This window comes from Spermophilus citellus (assembly GCF_964194105.1).
Source record: "Spermophilus citellus genome assembly, chromosome: 4".
Lineage (NCBI taxonomy): Eukaryota > Metazoa > Chordata > Mammalia > Rodentia > Sciuridae > Spermophilus > Spermophilus citellus.
In genome coordinates, this window is record NC_138185.1 from 97,786,185 (window position 1) to 97,810,724 (window position 24,540).

Here is a 24,540-nt window from a genome sequence, read left to right on the forward strand (position 1 = left end):
TTTTAGTACCCAAACAATCAGCTCAAAAGGTAGAGCTTAATGCAGTATTACAAGCTTTTGTGATGTTTAAAGATTCTGTATTTAATTTATTTTCTGATAGTCAGTATATAGTTAATGCTATAGTATCCCTTGAAGATGCTGGTAGGATTTCCCCTTCTTCTACTGTTTTCTCTTTGTTTTCCACTATACAAAGTTTAATCTGGGACAGAAAAGATCCATTCTTTATAGGACATATCAGGGCACATACAGGATTGCCTGGAGCCCTTAGTTTGGGCAATGATTTAGCAGATAAAACTACACATGACATACATATTTTCTCTACACCTGAAGAAGCTATAAATTTTCATAAAAGGTTCCATGTCAATGCTAATACTTTACAAAAGCGTTTTAAAATAACTAAGGAACAAGCTAGACAAATAATAAAACAATGTCAAAATTGTGTGACCTTTTTACCACAAGTTAATCTTGGAGTCAATCCTAGAGGATTGATTCCTAACCATATTTGGCAGATGGATGTCACACATTTGCCAGAATTTGGAAAATTAAAATATTTGCATGTTACAGTTGATACTTCTTCTGGATTTTTGATGGGCTCCCTTCATGCCGGAGAAAAAACTAAAGATGTTATAGCTCATTGCTTACAACATTTTGCCACTGTGGGCATTCCAAAACAGTTAAAAACAGATAATGCCCCTGGTTATACTTCTACCTCTTTTAAACAATTTTGCTCATCATTTGGCATTACTCATATAAAAGGAATCCCATACAATCCACAGGGACAAGGCATAGTTGAAAGAGCTCATCAAACTATTAAAATGTACTTATTAAAGCAAAAAGACGGAATTGGGAAGGGGTATATATTCCCCAAAGATAAACTTAAAATAACCCTTTTTACTCTAAATTTTTTAAATTTGGATTCATCAGGACTTAGTGCGGCAGAAAGGCATATGTGTCCAAAAAATGTACATAAGCCCAAGGTACTTTGGAAAGATATTCTAACAGGACAATGGAAAGGTCCTGACCCAGTAATTGTCTGGAGTCGGGTGTCTGTTTGTGTGTTTCCACAGGAAGAACAGCAGCCGATTTGGATTCCAGAGAGATTAACCAAGGTCCTGACCCAGTGATTGTCTGGAGTCGGGGACCTGTTTGTGTGTTTCCACAGGAAGAACAGCAGCCGATTTGGATTCCGGAGAGATTAACTAAAGTCCTGACCCAGTGATTGTCCGGAGTCGGGGGCCTGTTTGTGTGTTTCCACAGGGAGAACAGCAGCCGATATGGATTCCAGAGAGATTAACTAAAGCAATTTCTACAGACCAAAAAGAAGATGATTTGGCTCAAATCCATAAGAGCTGATATCCAAAACTCCAATTTGGCTATCCTTACATCTGCGACAGAACCAGGATGCTTTTTTCAATATCTATTTTATTATTGCCCTTTCCCATATCATGAAGTTCTATTTTGTTTTTTGAGCTCATACAGACCTAGGTTAATATTTTGCTGATCAGTTCTTTTTTTTGACTATAGAGTTTTTAAACATTGCAATGGAGGTTTCACCTGTAAAAAGTTATAAGGCCTTTACTATTATGTTATGTGTTGTATGTATTATATTATGTGTGCACACTTGTGTTTTGTGTTATATGTTTGAATGTACGTATGTCCATATATCATATATGATGAGCGCTCATGAAAAAATGGATCCAAATTTTTTTTTTATTCACATGATTTAAATGGTTCAATTTAAATTGGGTAAATAACTGTTAAGGATTGTTTTAATATGTAAACAAAAAAGGAGGTTAACAGATCTGTTTGTTTACTTTCACCTTTCCTTTTCATTATATTTAATAATTCTCTTCAAGATAATGTAAATTGTTAAGAAAATTGTTTTCTTTCAGTGCCTTCTGGAATGTTACATAATTTTTTATTTAGCCATTATTGCCAGAATTCCTATCTTCATCCCAGTGCCGGTGAAGACAATGTAAATTGTTAAGAAAATTGTTTTCTTTTAGTGCCTTCTGGAATGTTACATAATTTTTTCTTTAGCCATTATTGCCAGAATTCCTATCTTCATCCCAGTGCCGGTGAAGACAAAGATAAAACTAATCTACAGCTTCTGCAATAGCCATCACTGAACTGCCTGCAGAACTTGCCTAAACTATGTGTCACTTGTATGCATTGTGAACCCACTTATATGCATTGTGAACTATCTGTTGGTGTAGCGACTTGTGGTAGTGTTGGGGTATTTTTGCTGATGATGTCATAGGTGGTACAATTTTTCCAACAAGAGCCATCAATTGGCTTGGTGTATCTTCCTCCCTTCTGCTTCAAAGACCTCTCCACAGGTGTGGCTGTATACTGGACCGGTAGTCAATGACGGGTAAGATTCAATTACAATGGTACCAACCTAAGACAGGATGCTGATGCCCTGAGGGTCAGCTCATCCGAAGACGGGTAAGGACCATATGCAGTATTGGACAACCTAAAGCAGGCACTGTCCCCAAGCCACATGCTTGTTGTTTAAACAGAGAGGGGGAGATGTTAAGAGCCACAGCCAAAGGGGCCCCAGCAAATTTCCAGCTGCCAGCAAACTTCCAGCTGCCGGCTGATGATTGGCTCACAGCGGCCCCAGCAACATCTAGCTGATTGGCTCCTCTGCGGTGATGTTCATTGGGCTGTTTCCCTGCCCTTCAGACTGCCAGCTAATGATTGGCTCACAGCGGCCGCATCAACATCTAGCTGATTGGCTCCTCCATGGAGCTGCTCATTGGGGGACTTCTTTGGCTCCGCCCATGCAACCCAGCCAATCGGCCTCAAGAGGAGGAGGATTGTGGGAGGTGGAGAGGCTTGTGTGTGTGAGAGGCTTGTGGAAGCCGGTGGTGGCAGTTGGGCTCTGAGGGTTTTTTCCTGAGGAGCTGTTTTGTTTGGTGTTTGTAGTTCTAAAAATAAAGTTAGTTTCTTTTGACAAGTGGCTCCTGAATTGTGCCCAGCCAGACTGCAGCATATATATATATATAAAATAAATTAAATAAAAAACTCAATAGAAATCATAACCAACTAGATCACTTGGAAGAAAGAATATATATATCTTATTAGCTAAATAAATCATCCCTGATACTTTTTATTTTAAAAAAGTCCACCCTGAATTTATTTTACTTGTTTATTGTTTTTTTTTTCACTTCCTAGAGCATACTGAGTCTTTTTTCCCTTTTTAATGAATGGTTAAAATCTTTTAAAAAATGGTTAAAGAGGCAAATGAAATCTATGAAGTTTTTTATTATGTTAAAGATATTTCTTTTGCAATTGCAAATGAAAAGTAATATAACTGTACATGAACTCTTAGGCAACAGCCTGATATGCTTACTGTTCCATTATCTTGTGGCACTTAAAGTTATTGCAGGGAAGGTACCATATCTTGTTAGTAATAGCCCTGGTGATTTAATATAATAACAAGAGATAAAGAATCAAAGCAAATGTGAACAACCAGCTTAACTTCTGCCACCATTATGGTCATCTCTAATATTTTGTGTAATAAGAGGCCAGAATCAGAATCAACTGCCTACCTTGACAATTCCTAAGGAAATGTGATGGACCTGGAATGAACAATCACATTATGGACATTGCTTGGGCTATTGTCAATCTTCAGTCAGTTTCTCCCAGTGGTTACTTACATATAACATAAATATACTATCAAAATCAGGAAATGGCTATTATTACTAAAAATACATGGTACAAATTTCTTCAGTTTTACATGTACACAATTTATGTGCTTGTGTGTGTGTGTGTGTGTGTGTGTGTGTGTGTGTTAATTTTATTCAGTTTAGTTATAGGAGTAGTTTGCTTATCACCATAGTCAAGATTCAGAATAGTTCCATCACAAAGATTTGATGTGATACGCTACAACTATCTTCTTCCCTTCCTCCTTTCCAAGTCCTTGGAGACCACCCATTTGTTCTTCATCCCATAATTTTAGGGATGTTACAAATGTGAACTCAAACTCTGATTGGCTTTTTTTCACCCAAAATAATGCATTGAAATTTATCCAAATTCATTCACTTTTATTGCTAATATTAAGCAGTATTCCATGGTATGGGTATATTCCTCTTCTTCCTATTGGGGGGTATTCTAGTTGCTTCTAAGTTTTGGTTATTACAAAAATAAAGCTGCTTTGAACATTCCTGTACAGATTTTATGTGCACATAAATTTTCATTTCTTAAGTACTAATGTGTAGATGTGAAATTGCTGCATTTTACAATGCTTAGTTTTAAAAGAAACTACTAAACTTTTAACCAAAATGTTTGTACCATTTTACATGTTCACCACAATGAGAGAACTAGTTCTCTCCATCCTCTCCATCATGATGTTGTCACTAATTTTTGTTTCATTTTTGATTGATACATAATAATTGTTATTTTTTAAATTAGTTGTTCTTATAGGCAGAAGTATATCTCATTGTGGTCTTAGTTTGTGCTTTAATGGATGGTGATGTTGAAAACCTTCTTCTGTATTTATTAGTCATCCATATACCCACTGGGTAAAATATGTCTACCTGTGTTCCACTTTTTAATTGAATTTTTTAAGGTTGAGTTTTCAGATTTTTTTCAGATAGAAAATTTTAAAAATTTATATGAAGTTGTATCCCTCTATACTATGGTTTGTATAAGGTTTGTCCCCACAAAGTTTCCTATATTTAAGGCTTGTTCTCCAGAGTGGCAGTAGTGGGAGGACATGGAATCTTTCAGGGCTGCAGTCCAGTACGAAGTCCTTGAGTTAATCAGGGACAAGTTCTTGAAAGTAATTATGCAACTGAGTCTCTCTCTGGCTTCCTCTTTTTCCTCTTTCAAGATTGATCCTTTTTCATTATAATGTTTACCTGCATCAGGCATTTCATTATAGTAATGGAAGGATGAAACAAAACCACTTTTTAATGGATTAAGAACTCTTCATCAATCCCTAGCTTCTAAAGATTTCCTCCTGTGTTATCTCCTAAAAATTTTATGGCTTTACATTTTCCATTTAAAATCTATAATTCACCCATGATTTATCTATTGTATAAGATGTAAGATGCATATTCAAACCTCTTTACCCTTTTTTCTTTTTCTTTTCTTCTTTTCTGTCTTTTTTCATTTTGGAACTGGGAATTGAACCCTGAGTGCTCTCATGCTAGACAAGTATTCCACTATTGAGCTATACCCCCAGCCCTATTCTGCCATTTATGCCTAGAAATTCCTGAACTGTGGCTCTCCCCAGGGTGTTCAGCAGATTTTGGAGTTAGATTTTGTGTCCCTGAAGCTGTAATTTTGAAGTTCTCTATGTGTTTCTAAGAGCAGAGGAAAAAACAAAACAAGTATTTTTTCCCAAGCTTCCACATATGAAAGAGAAGAACCCTGATTTTTGGTATCTGGCTTATTTCACTAAACATGTCCTATCTGTATTTATTAAGTATGTGAAACAGATTTCCATTAGTATAATAAATATCTGAGATAATCACCTTATAGAGAAAAAAGGTTTATTTTTGATTCATGGTTTAAGAGACATCAGTCCATGATTGGCTGGCCCTGATATTGCAGTGCCACATCATGGTAGGACTGCATGGCAGAGCAAAATGGTCAGGACATGGAAGGAGAAGACAAAGTTCCCCTTCACAGCTTTAATGACATAAGGACCTCCTACTAGGCCTAACATCTTAAAGTTTCCACTACCTCTCAACAGCACTAAGTTGGGGACTAATGCTTTAACACATGGGCCTTTGGGGGATATTCCACTCTAAACTATAGCATGAAGGATATTGATGTCTAGTTATTTTGCTTTGTTTGATTCATGATATCTTTGTGTGGCTTATGTATCAGTATCAGGCAATATTACTATTATAAAAGAAGCTGGAAATATTTCCTTCATCTTCTATTTCTTTAGGAGAGATTGTGTAGAATTTGTGTTCTTTCTTTAAATTTTTGGAATAATTTCTGAGTGGAACCATCAGGGCCTGTCTATTTCTTACTTGGTCATTTTTAATTCATTAGTTAAGCTTCTTACAAGACTATTTAAATATCTGTTTTATATTGAATAATTCTGGTAGTTTTTCATGTTGTTGATACATGTTGAACCTTATTGATATCCCTTGTTTCACTACTATTATTATTCTGTATCTTCTTTCTCTATCTTTGTTAATCTTGGTAGAGGCTTCTCGATTTTACTTGTCTTTTCAAAGAATTGGGTTTTGTTTCATGTGTCTTTTTTATTGTTTTCTATTTTCAATTTTATTCATATATACTATTATTTTTCTTATTTTCTTCTTAGAATTTTCCTGGGCTTATTTTGCCATTCTTTTTCTAATTTAATGAGAGTTTAGATTATTTATTTTGAGATTTTTTTTCCTCTTGTAGATTATTTTTTCCCTTTTGTAATAATTTAGTGTTATAAAAGTTATTATTATGTGGTGTCTCTTTATGCCCCTGAGAATTTTCTTTTCTCTGAAATCGATCCGTACTTTCATTAGATTTGAATTTGTGTGGTACATCATTTCCATCCATATCATATACGCTTTGATAGCTACAACTATCTTCTTCCCTTCCTTTCTTGTAGACATCATATAATTGTATCATTTTTAAAAATATACTCCACCAACTTTCATCATTTAATTGGTGTATTTAGACTGTTGAATAGTTGACAGAATAATTTATCTGATAGGGATTAATAGTGCCATTTTAATTTTTTTATTCTATCCCTTTTCATTCTATCTTCAGGTTCATTGATTTTTTTTTCTGTTCTCTCCATGCTACTGTTGAGGCTGTCTATTGAGTCTTTTAATTTGGTTCCTGTATTTTTGAGTTCTAAAATTTCTATTTACTTTTACTCAATAGTTTCTGTTATTTATGGATACCCTCCACATTCTCTTACATTTCAAGTGTGTAGGTAGTTTTTGTGAAGCATTTTTATGGTACCTGCTTTAAAATATTTGTGAAATAATCCTAACATGTCTGCCATCTTCTAGCATCTATTTGGTATTTTTTTCATTCTATCTAAGAGCTTTCATGTACTTAAGGTATGACAAGTAATTTTCCATTTAAGCCTGCATATTTTGTATATTATGTCACAAAAATCTAGATCTTGTTGAAATCCTCTGTTTTATCTAGTTTCCTACAATTCTGCTCTGGCAGAGAGGTGGGACATTGCCTCACTGCTGCCAGATAGGGGTAGAATTTCAGAATTTTCATTATCTTTATTGATACCCAGAGAAGTGAGGGGTCCTTCCCAGTGCAATATTTCAGACTCCCCTGAAATTCTCTACTTATTATAATTTGCAGAAGGAGGTGTGTGTCTTGTTAGTGCTCCTCCTCTGGACTTTACTGACACTGCAGGGGGTGGCTTCATTACATGACTGGTGATAAAAACTCCACTACAGACTTTAGAGTCTCCATAGGAAATTTTAAACCTTCTCTATCACCATCCCTGTGGGGAAGAAAGGATTCCCTCATTATTACAAGGTGGGAAGGAAATCCACACACCCCACAGAGTCTCCAATGACAAGGAAGGTACTAAGGATGTTTTGTTATTACCAGATAGGATGAAGCTCCCAGTAGGCCTCCTTTGACATTATCCTGTGGGAGCACTGGATTCCTTTTTCACCACCACAAAGTGTTAGATTAGACACTCAGCCTGTGGAGGCAGGAGTGAGGTGGGGCCACAGTTCCAGTGATAATTGACTGAAATAGCATTATGATTGTCTTAAAGTTTTTGGTCTAAGTTAATAAACTCTGTCTTTCCTAATATTTTGTTTAAAAGTATAGACTTTTCTTGTTGTTTTTTGTTTGTTTCATTTTTTTTTTGTTTTGTTTGTCTGTACCTTGAAGCATTTCCAGATTGCTAGCATCTCTAGCACTCAATCTGACCTATGTAAGACCAAATAAAAAACAGATAACTCACTGCTTTATCATTCTTTAGCTCCCTAGATAATCTGCATTTTTTCTCTCTAATTTTAAATGGTCTTCTTATGTTTGTTTTCATATATGTCTATAATATCTAGTCATTTTTATTTACTTAGGGGAATAAGAAATCATATTTTCTCCACAGTAAATAGTATGTATTTTTATTTCCTCTCTTTATTTTATTTTTCTTTCTCTCTTTCTTTCTTTCCTTCTTTCACCAGGGATTGACCCCAAGGGTATTTAACCACTGAGCCACATCCCCAGGCCTTTATTATTATTATTATTATTTTATTTATTTTTATTTATTACATACATGACAATAGTGGAATGCTTTACAATCATAATTATCCATTCACAACACCATTTTTCATAACTTTGTACCCCAGGTCTTTTAATGTTTATTTTGAGACAGGGTCTCACTAACTTGTTTAGTGTCTCCCTAAGTTGCTAAGGCTGGCTTTGAACTTGCAAGCCTCCTACCTCAGCCTCCCAAGTTGCTGGGATTACAGGAGTGCTTTACCACAACCAGCCCTTTATTTTTTTTGTGCAACATTTAAAATATTTCTGTCATTCTAGCCTGAAAAAGAGGACACTAAAGGGGAAAGATAAATGCATATATTTAATCTTTTTTGTTTAATTTTCAGTTCCACTAATAAATTCTCTAATGTTATATAATTCTAGTATTTCTGAAACAAACCATAATTATTCATAGTATATGATTTTAATTTATGCCTCATGTATCAATATGACTTTCATTATTACAGATATTAAAGGCAATAATTGTTTGGAATTACTACCATACTTAACAGCTTCTTTGTGGCCATATTTCTTGCATTTATATTTTTCTTCTCACTTGATTTCTCCCTCACTTATTTCCCTTTCCCTTTTCAGTGAGAAACTATTGTGGTAAACTCTAATTTATATTAAATTGGAATATTATTTAGCTAAACATAGAATTCTTGGGTGCTAGTTAGTTTTATTAATAGTTTGATGACATTAATTCATTTTCTCTGGGCCTCATTTTTCTATTGTGGAAAGTAATTTCAGTTTCATCATTATTTTACTCTCTTTCCTTGGATTCATTTGGTTTTATCTTATTTGAAATTTGTCCTTATTCATGGAATCAGTTTTATTTCCCTGGTTGCTTTTAAGATTTACCATTTGTAGTGATATTCTGCAAAGCAGAATATGGATTTACTTACCTGTTGGAAATAATTTTAAAAATCAGGAAAGATTATTATATGAAACAATGTTTTCTGAAATGTAAGTAATAACATTCACAATATTATGTCAGACTTAATCAAGACAGTCCAACACTTCTGCTCTGCTGCCACTGTAGCTCAATGGTAGAATACTTATAGAATGCATGAAGCCCTGGGTTCAATCATCAGCATTGAACAACAACAACAAATAAACACTTCTGCTTAAATTGAAAAAAGAAGTACATCTGAATGCTATTTATTAGACATTGAAACGGTGCACTAAAAAGGGAGTAAAATATGTGTTTTTCTCTAGAGATTCATATCGTAAGGACAATTTCATTGTGATTAATTTTCACATCCCTTTAGACTTTATGAAATACTTTCTTCAACCCTTAAGCCAAAATTGTAAGTGGTTAGGAACAACCTGAGGATTCTAGTCTTTTGGAGAACCAGTGTAGCCAGGCTTTGTAGGCAGAGACTCTGGTCTCTATGCCCCAAGTATCCACAAATCCTTCTTACAGGGAAATCGGTCTTTGAATGAGTATTCACCCCAACCCAGCATGGCCTTCTCTTGACTAATTAAATCTGCAAAAATCCCACTTACAAGCAAGGTCATATTCTGAGGTTCTGTGCCAACATAAATTTGTGGAGGACACTGTTCAGCTAAGCATATCGATCAAGGTACACTTTTTAAAAATGGGTTCAGAACTAGAGATTAAACACAGAACCTCAGCATGCTAGGCAAATGCTCTACCACCATTTTCCTACACCTCCAGCTCTAATACATAGGTTAGTTGAAAGTGATCTACAAATTGGCTTATTCTCTCCTAAGAATAGACCTTTCACATTTTTGCATCTTTGTTTAATCTCAAGTTCATAGCCAAATTTTTAAATATCAATGTGGCTATTTAGTATTATTCTAATATTATCATGTATTATATACCAGTGACCTAAGCATGTTCACATTTTCAAATATATACCATTCAACACACTTCAAAATCATTAATAATACTTAAATAATAATTCTTTTATAACAATCTATTTCAAAGCCCCTATGTTTGGATCCATAATTCATTTCAAATTCTTTCCTATAACTACCACATCATGATGCCATTATTTTTTAAATATTACTTTAATATTGTATATTTTTTTCCTTGGGATAAAATTTTGAAACTGTCATTGTGAATTTAAATGATGTGCTCTTCTGAGGCTTCCAGAAGGTACTGACTTGATACTCCAGGAGGCTGCTGACAATTTTCCTTCCTTGAAAATCAAGTTTTGTATGTTTCCTGCTCACACTGGAAACAAAAGATGACCCTTTTTGTTAGTGTATAATTTATACATTGCCTGTAGAATTTAATTTTAGTCTTACTTGGATTTTTAATTATTATATAAAATATAAGGTGTATTATATTTATTTATTTGTTGAGTTATTCATTCATCTATTATTGCATGTTTGTTGCACAAACATTTCTTCATGTATTCATACTCCATTTGTACTTCATGAATTGCTATTCCTTTGTTCATGATTCTATTGATTTTCTTGTTTGTTTGTAGTATTTCTTCTTATTGATTTGTAAGAATATTTTAAGTCAATTAAATCTTTGTCATAAATACTTTAGTTTATGGGATGAATGGCTAACACTTATTACCATGAAGATTCAGACTATCCTGCATTTAGATATTCTCTCCTATGCAGGATCTCACCCCAAATAAATCTGCTAACAATGCAGGAAGGGTTTCATCTCTAACACCCATCAAACAAGAGAGGAAGCTGAGGTTTAAAGAGGTGGCCACTGACTACTCACCTCTGTTTCTCCTAATCTTTGAATTATGCTATGAGTCTGGAGAAAAGTAAAATTTCACACTTAATACTTCTATACCATAATTTTTTTCTAACCCCAAATATATACATATCTATTTCACTCTTTAGCATGACCATTCTGCTTTTTAGTATATTACTTCAACTTTTTTTTTAATTCAGACAAATGTATGACTTATTTCCAAGATCACTAACTCTTTGTCTAAAACATAAGAAATACACACCCTTTTTGGAAATGATTTATCACCAACATTCCTGGATAACATGTGTTTTGATTCCTATTTTACCTCTGTAAAGATGTTAGTATAGTGTTATAAAGTAAATGCAAAGATAAATGGTAATGTAAGGAAAAATTGACAGGCCCACACAATTATTGAGAAACTGTAATCTAGTTCTTTTTGAATAAATAAAAATATAAGAGATTTGAATAACAAATCTAAGTATCTTGGAGAAAAAATAACCTACTATAATTATACATGTATGCAAACTAAAAATAATTTTTGCAAACACACACAGATTAGTCACAAAATTGACTATGTATTATGCAAAAGGAAATATCTACACATTTTTAAAATCAGAATCAATGTGCAATACCCAATACATATTTACAACTAAAGGATAGGCAAAATATCTCTTCACCTAAAAGTGAAGTCACTAAGAGAAATAAAAACTAAAATAACTAAATATTTAGAAGGAAGAAACTGTCAGAAAAGTGGCCCTTCCCCCAAACCCACATTTTATATAAACATTAGTGCCTTGAATCAGCTTATTAGACCATAAAAAATGAAATTTTGGGACTAAATGAGTATTCAAATTGATACATTTTTAAAAGAACAATAAATTGAACTAAATGAGGTGGAAAGAAGGAAAAAAGAAGGAAGGAAGAAAGGAAAACGGGAGGAAGGGAAGAAAGTGACATAAGAAAGTTAACATTTAAAAAAACCTAAAATAAATAAAATAAAGGTCTAAAAATAGTATCTTTTTTTAAGTAACTATAAAGACTACAAAATTTCTTGGAATAAACTTAACTACAAAGCTTAAACTTACATAAAAGATAGGCTAAAGAAAAGAAAATAAGTTAACACTTTATTCCTGCCTAGAAAGATCCAATAACATAAAGATGTTAATTTTCTACCACAGAATGTTTATTTATTTGGAGTTCTGGGGATTTAACCCAGGGCCCATGTGCATGCTAAGCACATTCTTTACCAGAGGGCTACAGCCCCAGCCCCTACTTATTTAATTTTTAACATAGTGTTCTTACAAGAAGGGTTAGGGTTTGAGAAGTTCTTTTTGTTTCTTAGTTTTTACTGTTATATGCTGTTGAAGTAAGTATTCTACTACACAGTTCTTGGTGGGTGAAAATTGCTCAAGAAATGGAATTGTTAACTACATATATTTTTAAATTGGCTAGCATTGGCAAATTGCTTTCCAAAGTGGATGTACCTATTTATAAACTATAGCCCCTTATACATTATAAATTACTATATTCCCTACTTCGTCACAAGTAGTTATCAGAGAATTTTTGTTATCAGATAATTTTTGCAATTATGTAAGTACAAACTGGTAATACATTACCGATCAACTTGCAGTTACTTTCATATTTGTTAAAAATAATAACATATGTATGTATCTTCTAATTTGGGCTTTCTTTTCACATTTTTCATATAGAAGTAGTAATTTTTACTAGAATCAATTTGATCAGTCTTCACGGTTACAGAGTGTGCTTTGATGCCTGTCTCACTTAAGAAACTTATCTTTCTCTTATCAGGACAGTCTCCTTGGGACTGGGGTTGTGGCTCAGCGGCAGAGCACCCGCCTCGCACGTGCAAGGCCCTGGGTTCCATCCTTAGCACCACATAAAAATAAATAAATAAATAAATAAATAAAATAAAGTTTTATATATATATATATAATTATATATATATAATATATATATATAATTATATATATATATATATAATTTTTTTAAAAAAAGACACTCTCCTTTTGTTTTTCAAGGTTTTTTTTTTTAATTCCCTTTGTTGTTCTGGGGGTTAAACCCAAGCCTTTAGCATGCAGGCAAGTGCTCTATCACTGAGCTACACCCCCAGCCCTTCCTTTATTTTGTTTTATTAAGTTTCACTGTATGGATGTATGGAGATGTATGGAGAGGTATGATTTATTACTTCTGGATTTATGTCTTGGGTCTATCTGGTGCTAGTTTGGGGGAAGGTGTAAAGTTCTAATGTGATTGTTCCACATGTATGTAGCCAGTTGTCTCAGCATCATGTCTCAATAAGTCTAAACTCTGTGCCTTGTAGCATCACCCCTTCCGTCCCCACATGTATGCATTCCTGCTGCTGTATCTTAGGGTCTCAAATCTCCTGCATCAGCCTACTACCTATTTTGTACCACCTTTAATTTAGCATAGGTCTGATGTAACCCCTGAACTGTGGTAAGATGGGTGTGTACTTTCCACTTCTCCAGTTCTCTCATCTTTTCTTGGTTCCATACATCTCCATACATCCATATTATCATCAGATCAAGTTTCACAAAAAGCCCTGTGGAGTACTTGATATCATGTTGAATTTATACTCTTTTTAAGGAGAAATGTCATATTTTTTACTCTTTTTAAGGAGAAATATTTACATATTTCTTCATTTATTTAGGCTTTCTCTATGACTTTTAAAGAAATTTTGATATTTTCCCCAAGGTCTCACCTGTGTTTAGTAATGATGTTTCTCAGTTGTAAAAAAAAAAAAAAAAAAAAAAAGTGCTTTTTAACACAAGCCCTGGTGGGAGTTTTGGTTACTATAAATCATAGCTTTCTTAAAAGTTAAATTTTCCAGTTAGTTACTAGTGGGGAATCCAAATATTCCAGAGTTAGAATACCTAGGCTTGAATCAAGCCTTGCTATTGTTAATGTGTGACTTTATATGTAGAGAATAACTATATAAAAGTTTTAATTTTCATCTTATTTCTCTTTATCTTTAATTTCTTTATTTAATACTGGTTAGAAACTCCAGTACTCCATTAAACCCAAATACTAGTAGCAGGTGTTAATGATTTAAAGGGGATTTGTCTAATTCTACACAATTAACTGTAATGGAAGTAGAGATATATGACCTATTATAGGGCTTGGGAAGCTATGTCTTATTAGTAAATTGGTACTTTTAAAAAAATTAACAGGTATTAAAATTTATAATTTTGATTTCATTATTTTTTCGGGGGGAAGGGTGGATACTGGGATTGAACTCAGGGACATTCAATCACTGAGCCATATCCCCTACCATATTTGGTATTTTGTTTAGAGACAGGGTCTCACTGAGTTGCTTAGCACCTTCCTGTTGCTGAGGCTGGCTTTGAACTAGCAATCCTCCTGCCTCAGCCTCCCAAATTGATGGGATTACAGGAGTGTGCCACTGTGCCTGGGTGTTTTCATTAGTTTTTGGTGGTGCTGGTATAGAACTCAGTGCCCTGAACATGCTAAACCCACACTCTATTACTGAGGCATAGCCCCTTAAAATCTACCAATTTTTAAAAATCTATTGAGATGAAATACTTCTTAATTTAAAGTCAATTTTTATTGAGGTATAATTTACATGCAGTGATATACCACATATTGTGAATTTTACTTTGTTCTTTTCTTTCTTTCTTTCTTTCTTTCTTTCTTTCTTTCTTTCTTTCTTCTTTCTTTCTTTTTAAACCTTATGCATGCCTTGTGCATGCTAAGCAAATATTCTACACCTGAGCTATAACTTCAAACTGTACATATTTGAGTTATAGCTTTGTTTTATTCCTATAAAGATTGATTGAACCTTCTGACTTGATTGAACTTTCTGATTTTTTCAAAGTTTGATGCCTTTGAAACTTGCTTCTGAGCTATTTTCATTATGAGCTAGGTGGATTTTCCTCAAGGTCTGACTTAGCCAACATTATCTTTCTTGGTTCTACTAATACCTCATGTATTTGAGAGTGGTCTCCACTCTGGCTTTTGGAATTCAAATAATTATTGGTCCTATGTGATCTCTGAAGATTTTTCAGTACCAGAAATTGAACCCAGGGGAACTCTATCACTGATCTACATCCCCAGCTCTTTTTATTTTTTATTTTGAGACAGAGTCTCACTAAGTTGCTCAGGCTGGCCTTGAATGTACAATCCTCCTTCCTCAGCCTCCCTTAGCCTCTCCATTTGCTGGGATTATAGGTGTGTGTCATTGCTTGCTATTCAATTTTGTTTTGTTTTTGACTTAGAATTCCCTAGGACTTAATCTTTTCTTCAAGTTTTTCTTTGCCTGGCCACATGGAGTTTTACCTCAAGTATGTGCAGACCAATGCTCAACCACAGACTTAAATATATCCCTAGCCATATTTCTGAAGCTCTTTATCTTCAGGTTCTCTCAGACTTTTGTCCCAATTCAGTTAATCTCAGTCTTTCCAATCTTCCATTGCCACTCCTTATCTTCACAAAGTTGTCAGATTGCCTTTGGAGCCTCCCTTCCAATGCCAAAGTCTGGGAATTACCTCTGGGTAGAATTTTCAGTGATTATAAGGCTCATTTTGTTTGCTTTCTTTTCTGGGGATCATAATTCTGAGCCCATCAAACTTCCTAAAGGGAGTGGACAGATAAGCTGCTTCTATGTTTGTGTGGACTCTCTCTCATCCATTGAGGTGGTCTACGGAACAGGGTAGAGGAGAGTGTGGCTGCAGAGTAGCTAATCAAGACCTCTGGAGACCCAGCAGGAAGCAGGTTTGATTTTATTGTGCAGTTACCATGTATATGTATTTAGGAAGTAGCTAAACAGATTATAGGCAGCCACCAATGCAATTTCTGCTAACTGTCCTTGCAGCGACCAATCGAGAAGTGGGCTATGGAGCAAGTGCAGGGACTGTGCCTACGGGGTAAGCGGCCTGCCACTCAGGGGCCTAGCATGAGGGGAGTGGCCTGCCACTCAGATGCCCTTAACGTATGCCGTGTATGTCATACTCCATGCACTTGTCCCCATATGCATTGGAAACATCATTGTCCCACCATCATGTTCCAGAGATGACACAGATCAGGTGACACAGAGAGACTGAATGTAGAACCTCAAATCACTTGATGTATTTCTATAGCTCATTTCCTAATGCTCTTACATGTATGAACTAAACACAACTCTGATATTTAAATTTGTTGATGCAAAATTTTCAGGTGGATATTAAGTAGGGAAAAAGTAGATAGAAAAATTGCAATAATCAGCTGGGTGGTGTGGCACATGTTTGTAATCCCATGGCTCAGGAGGCTGAGACAGGAGGATCACAAGTTCAAACCCAGCCTCAGCAACTTAGAGAAGTGCTAAACAACTCAGTGAGATGCTGTCTCCAGATTTTAAAAAATACAAAAAAATGTTGTAATAATAACAGATTTTGCTTAATCTCTTAATAATCACAGCGTATGTATACATATTTTGAAATTGGGGGAAGCAGATACTCTCAGAACAAAACATACTTCTGTAATGTTAAAACCAGACTTTCTCATGATTCTTGTCATGATATAGCAGACATACACAACCATGAATTAAACACATGCTACTTTCTCATGGCTCCAGTGCTTTGGTTTGAGAATAGTTGTAGTTTTTCTCATTATATGATCTTGCTGAAATCAAACTGTTGTAAGAATGGTATTAATAGATAAGCACCAGAAATAAAGGTAAATTAAACAGAAGCTACCTGATGTTATCCCTTTAAACTGAATGTGAAAAGAATCATGTGGCAGAGTGCATTGTTGTGCATCACATTTACAAAAATATTTGCAAGAATCCTTGTTAACATCTCCTCCTTCAGGGATTTTGTTCTGTATTCTGCCTTTGGTTCATTTTAGCACATATATTAGTGGGACCTTCACAGTATTAGGGCTGTTGTTGCTGTTACTGCTAAACATGGATGATACAAGAAGCACTGAATAGCAGAAGCATAAATGAAAAGTTTCCCTGGAAATCCACTCCAGTATTTATAACTATGATCCATAGCTTTATTTGTCTCCCAATTTAACATTAACTACAAGAGCCAATATCAGATTTCACTCATTCAACCCAAATAATGTAATATAAAAGTCATGCTATACTTCATTTCTGCTATAAGAAAAATTAGATTAAATTACATCATACAGGATAAAATAAATTCACCCACATGTAGTTAGTTGTTGTACAACAGATACAAATGTATTTGCAGAGTCAAAGATGTATTGCATTGCATGAACGGTTTTAAAAGCCAAGAAGCTCAGCAAAAGCTCAGGATTTATTGGGTTTTGCTCACTGGAAACAACATTAATTCCCTAAATATTCCACTTAGTTCAAAGCTGCTCATTAACTATTCTGCTTACAGGACTAAGTTAAGCTCCTCTGAAATTGGATTTTGTCCTGGGAGAAGCTAGTTCAGTGATTGTGTTCTCAGGAACTTTGCCTGTCGTCACTTCTATCCCAAGACCTGACCTTGGCTGCTCCTGCCATGGCACACTTCTAGTTGCAGTGCCTTTGAGTTTCCTAGTATCCAACTTTATCCTTGTCTAGGTTAATAGTTTCCATAAGAAGTCAGTATTCTGGTCCCCCTCAGGAAGGGAAACAGAATTTTTTTGACATTAAAAAAAAATCTCATCTATGTGAATGTTTTTCATGACGAACATAATGTGTATATGGGCAGTGTTGAATTATTTTCGCTGATTGTGTATGCAATCAAAAATGCTTGATGACAGTTGGTCCACCAAATTACTCCTTGCTTAATACATATTTCTGGAACTTACTGTCATGACAATTGTCCTTCTGCTGCACAGTGGCTTCTGAAATAGAAACTCTCTGCTTTGATTCTATTGCTGGGCATGCTCTGTGCTCTCAGGATCATGCCAGGAGATGGGCAGCTCATCTGGGGAACAGGGAATTAGCTTAGTGGGGAGTATCAAGGACACCAAATGAAGGTGTGCATGACACTTGTCACTCAGTGGTAAAACTCAGCCAAGATGCAGCAAATACTCAGGGAGTTTGAGAATTGACACCAACTGCAGTACCCAAAAGAGAAACTGAGCTCTGAGCAAGTTAGAGGCCAGGATCTTTGAGCAACAGGGTGATGTTCTGGTCTGGAACCAAGCCCAAGAACATTAAAATTCTGCAAGCATAAACAATACAGACCAGGGTGAAATCTTCCTCTTACTTAGCATTTTCCATTTTGTTTTCCAAGTAATTTCCTCAATGAAATGTGTAGAAGGACAATATAAGACAAGTTGTTTATACTGTTTCTTTAATTTTTTCATATATAATCACATGTGAAGAAATGAAAAACACAGTAGAAAACCTTTTTAACTGAAAGAGCACACAGCAGTATGTCACTCAGATAAGGAAATGAGTTTCTAGTGAATCCATATTTGTTAAAAATGGCTTGATGGTCTCTAAAAATACCTTAACTGGTACCAATTGGGTCACAGTTATCCAAATTCCAAATCAATAAAAAGATATTTTAGTGTCCAGACACATAAATCATTCAGTAAAATACTTTTAGAATCTGAAATATAACAACCGAGGTTTCAACTGTCAGTTATAACTGACTAGCTTTCAGGCCAATCCTCCCACTTAGAAGAAGAAGAAAAAAAGGTTAAAAATAGAATACATGTATATGTATGTGTGAGAGAGTGCTTGAGAGCTATTAAGGAAGCCAGGACTTGAGGGGCCAAAATTCTGAAAAGAACACATATTTATTTCAGGGAGCCTAACCTTCTGTGCCATGTGGGTTTTTCTCTGTCAGCCTTTCAATTTGCTTCATCAGACATCCAATTGCCTGTAGGTGCAGCTCAGTGTCTGATAATTTAGAGGCTTGGGGAACCGTAAAAGACTACTCCAAGCAGGACATGGGGTAAAGGTGGGGCAAATACTGACACTGCCTTTCTCCCAAAGTCAACCTAGGGAGTTGATTTAAAAACATGTTAAATTCCTCAGGTTTGGGGTATGATACAAATGAGAAGTGTATTTTTCATTAGATTCTAGAGTTTTACTGAAGGACTCAACTCCAATTGCTTATTGTGGTAACTGACTTAACAAGAGAAGATCAATTAGTTATGTTCCCTTCTTTATATTACTTCTCCATGCCACTACCAATATTCCCTGTATCCCCCAAATACATTTATTTTACTCTAATGTTTATCTTAAGGTCTGTCCTAAGACAGCCCAACTGGTGATTCATTAGCTATGGCGGGGCAGGGAAGGCTGTGAGGGTGGATAGAAAGCTACTGTGAACGGGGAAGATAGGCTGAAAAGAGCTTTTAGACATCTCACAGGGCTGATGAGATAAAAATTGAGGATCAGAGCTACCACAGGCTCAATATCTATGACACCAAGGTCCTAGGGGGGTAAAAAAGAGGAGCACAGAAAAATAATTCTAAGAATGTGACCTATTAGTCTCCTAACATTCTTCATTTTCTACACAGCACGGGCCAAGAGGCAGAGAAGCTAAATGTAATGCTGGTAGCACCAGGATGGAAGGCTTCAGAGGGCTATCAGAACTCTCATTGTTCTGAAGAGACAAAAACTAGACTTGGGAGCCAGGAGGGTTGGAGATGTCAATGTAAAAACACTGGACTTTAATTTCTGACCCTGGAGGAATACAAACTAAGACAAAAGGTAAACAGAAAAAGAGCAAAGACAATGAAACTCAGCTCCATGTTTGATTGCATTGAAGTGAGCTCCTACTCTATCTACCAGATAGAGAAGAAATATCAGATAGAACATTTGCAGTATTTAATACACAATGCTAGGCAAGAATTTTACCTAGCACTGTATTGTCCAATATCTTAGCCACACATCTCATGTGGCCATTTACATCTAAATTTATTAAAAATGAAAAATTATTTATTCAGTCATCCAGATCATATTAAAGGGTTAAGTAACAGCTACCATATTGAATATCGTATTGGAGAACAATTATTTGAGAATTGTAAGTTTTAAAATACACATCTACATTATTCGAAACTATAAAAGCATTCCAAAACCTAGAACCAATAAAAATAAATAATTAAAATGTAAACATAGTGTAAATAGAAATTCTAAAACTAAAATGGATCAAAAAACAGATTTCAGAAAGATGAAGGTAGAAATATTTACCTGGAAGGTAGACCAATAAGAAGTAGCTATATGGAATCACGAAGAATGAAAAAAGCACAAAAGAAAAGAAAGTGTGTCAAGCATGGTAAAAATCAGTGTAACAGTCATAATTAAAGTTCCAGAAGAGGAAAACAAATATAATGGTGAACAGGCAATATTGAAGGGTTAATGACTAAGACATTTCTAAAAGAGATTAAGCCATAGATTTTCAAAAAATTTCAAAAAAATTTTATGAAACCAAAGCAGTTTAAACAAAAAGACAATCATACTTAAGCACATCATCGTAAAACTTTGGGAAATCAGAATCAAAGACAAAATTGCAAACACATCCCAGAACAGACAAATTATAGCACAGCAATAAGACTGAGAGTCAACATCTCAATAGAAACAGGAAAACAAAACAGTGAAAGGAGATCTTTAAAATGATGAAAGAAAACAGGTGCCAACAAAGAATTCTATACTCACTAAAAACAGTCTTCACTTTTGAAGGAAAAATAGAGATACATGAGAGAGAAAAAAAAAACTTAGGGAAATTGCCAGCACATTCACAGTATGTGATACACTAAGAATCTTTTCAGTAGAGAAAATATAATTGCTAAGAGAAATGTGGTCATATAGGAAGGAATTGAAAGCTACGTATTTGGTAAATAGGCAATTCTAATTAAATAGCAAATGAATAAAACATATACTAATGCAAATATAACAATAACTATGGGGACTTAAAGATATATAGAATTAAAGTTAATAATAATACTTGCCTGGGTAGCAGAAAAATACTTCCTGTTAGACTAGTAGAAGAATGTTCTTATAATTTTTATGTTGATGGATAAAAGAATAGTATGACCAAAAAGTTATTCAATCATTATCATAAACATGCAATAATGTAAGGATAAATATGTACAAGAGCTATGTGAAGAAAACTACAAACTACAACCTGAAGAAAAAAGTTTAAGAGAATCTAAATAAATATTTATTAAATATTTAGAAATATTTCATGTGCACGAATAGAAGACTCATTGTCAGTTTTTCAGATGTCAGTTCTTCCTAACTAGATCTACAGGTTAGACCAAGCACAGCAGAATCAGAATCTTAGAAAGTTGTTTTATAAACCTTGACAAACTGATTCTGAAGATTATGTGGACAGGCATGAGACCTATAATCACCAACATAATAGTGAAGGATAAAAGTAAAGTCAATGGCCTGACATCAGTGACTTGAAGACTTACTGTAAAACCATAGTAATCAAGACAGTGTGGTGGCTGGTGGAAGAGTAAGGGAGAGAACAGAGATTTCATAAGTAGACCCACCCAAATGTAGTCAACCGACATTAAACAATAGAGCAAGTATAACTCAATAAAGGACAGCATCTTCAAGATGCTAGAAAATGGTATCCATAAGCAACAAATAGTTCTTTCAAAAAATTAAGAATGAATTGTAGACCTAAATACAAAATGCAAAAATACAAACTCTGAAGCTAATATGGGAGACTATATAAGTGACCCTGCACTTGGTGTTGTCTTTTTATATGTAATACAAAATCACAATCCATGAAAGAAAAACATTAATAAAATAGATTTTAATAAAAAAAAACTTCTAATCTGTAAAAAGTACAATTAAGATAATGAAAAGATAAGCCACAAACTGGGAGAAAATCTTGGTAAAACCTATCTGACAAAGTATTGGTATCAAAAAACTATAAAAATTCTTTAAACTCAACAATAAGAAAACTAAGTAACCAATTAAAAGTAGACAAAAGACTTGCACAAATACCTCATCCAAAAATAACACAGATGACAAATAAGCATCTGAAGAGATGTTCAACATCAAACATCTTCAGGGAACTGCAAATTAAAACAGCAATGCGATGTCACTATACCTCTATTAGAATGATTAAATCCCCAAACTGACAACTCTAAATGCTGGCTGGGATGTGGATCAACAGGAGACCTAGTTCATTGCTGATTAAATACACAATGGTACACTCACTTTTAAAGACTGGCAGTTTCTTACAAAACTAAACGTACTCTAGCCATTTGATCCAGCAATTTTGCTCCTCTATATTTACTCATTTGAGACCAAAATTCATGTTCACACAAAAATTTGCACAAGAACAGTTTTAGTAGTTTCACCCATAATTGTCAAAACTTGATGTCCCTCAATGGGTTAAAGTATAAACAAACGTTCATGCAATGGAAGATTATTGAAAGATAAAAGAAGAATGAGCTAGTCAGGCATGGTGGCATGCACCTGTGGTCCCAGTTACTCAGCGGGCTGAGATGGGATGCTTGAGCCCCAGAGGTCAAGACCAGACTAGGCAACATAGTGACACCCCATCTCAAAAAAGTAAAATATATATATATATATATATATATATATATATATATATATATATATATATATTTTAAAGAATGGAAGAAGTGATCAAGCCACCAAAAGAAACTGAACAACCTAATTGAAAAGACCCATGCTGAGAAAGCTACACACCAAATGTTTCCATCTACAAGACATGGAAAAGGCAAAATGATGGAGATAGTTAAGACCAGTGGTTCTCAAAGTGAGGCAGGGATGAGGAAAGCTGAGAAAGAAGGGGTTTCAAGGCACTGAAACTACTCTATATGATACTGTAATGGTAAATGTATGTAATGATGCATTTTGTCAAAACCCAAAGGATATACAATAGAGAGTGAAACCTAATGCAAACTATGGAATACTATGGGTGTGCATGTCACAGACCACAGAGAATGAACATTTTTACCAGTGAACAAATTAGTAAACTCAATAAGCTTAAAGATATGGTTGCTGTCTGGTTACTTTGGGATTCTGGTGGCATTAAACCAGTGGGCTAAAAATACTGTTGCCATATTGGAAGCAAAGTTGATCCACATCATTATGAAGAGGAAGAGTTCAGGCAGGGTACATTTTATTTGTGGATGACCTATTGGAGCATCTCTTGATGCTCACATGCTAAGTTTTAATTTCCAGTTGAAACGGATAGCAAAAATGGTCTGACAAGGTCATAATGATCATGGGCTTGGACTCCCCAGACTCTATGACCCAGCAGAGGTGGCAGTGAAGTATGTGATGGTAAAAAATGGAGATGATGCCTATCAGCTATGGCCTTTGGGATAATGGTAGCGATGTGGGCTGTGATTTGTCCCCAAAACATCTTCTGTTAAGCCTTCCTAGAAATTGTGATCATTCAGAATTCTTGAGAAACTGGCTAGTTAGCAGAGACTTGGTGTGAGAAGGAAATGGATCTGCATAGGGTAAAGCATGGACTATGGTACATGATACTGGTGCTGTTTCCTTCACTGTTTCTCAGATGCACTGTTGGTGCTAATCACATCAAACTGTACCATTCTTCAGAATCTTCTCAGGCACTGGCTCCCCTGGAGATGCCTGAGCAGCTATGTCCCTTCCCCAAAGCAGTCCTTTTCTAAGTTTCTGTGGTGATGGTGTCTAATCTCTGGGCTTCAAAGAGATTATCTGTAATTTCTAGACCTCTCTAAAACACATCTTCCTGCATTTTTCTTCACCTGTCATATTCCACTTGTTTTCTTACCACATATGCTTCTTCTAATAGTGGTCCCCCTATAAATCAGTGACAAAAGAATTCTCATCTTGGGAAGAATATTGTTTCTAGGAAACCCATCCTGAAACACATAGTGAGAGAATATTGGTTACTTTTGGTAAGAAGGAGAGGGGAGACTGGGGTAGGATGGAGTGAAGCTTCTGACTGCCTCTAATATTTTATTTCCTAACCTAGCTGGCCACTTCACAGGTGTTTACCTGTGAGTTCTTTATTTCTATAATGATAACTAAGCATACTTCTGCACAAACACATAAATAATTTTAATTCTTCGATTCTTTCATCATAAAATTCTGCTTTTTTAATTGTTCTATGAGGCCTGGTGGCACATGACTATAATTCCCGCTACTTAAGAGGCTGAAACAGGAGGATCACAAGTTCAAGAACAGCCAACTTAGCAAACAGGGCAGCTTTTTTGTCTCAAAACAAAAGAGCTGGGAATGTAACACAATAGTAGAGTGCTTGCCTAGGATGTATGAGTCCCTAGGTCCAATTCCCAGTACTGCAAAAAACAAAAGAAAAGAAAAAAGAAATTGTCCTAAAGAAATATTGAGATGAGAAAACAAAATATTATCTAATAAATGATGTTTAATAAAATTTTATGAATGTATGTTTAATAATGTTTTATTAATAGATTATATTTCATAATATGTTTAATAACAGATTTTTAATTGTACCAAAACATTGACCAATTACTATAGTTCAAATATAGTACTATAATACCTACAATCTGGATATATGGAAATAAAGATGGGAGGGAGGGAGGGAGAGGGGGAGGAAATTATTAGTTTTTTATACAGAAGAGCTTTAAGCATTAATAAATAGTGAGACCAGAGCAGAATGAAATTTGGATGCTAACTAATTGGGTGCAAAGGTTGGGAACAGATGATATGTAGAGAATTT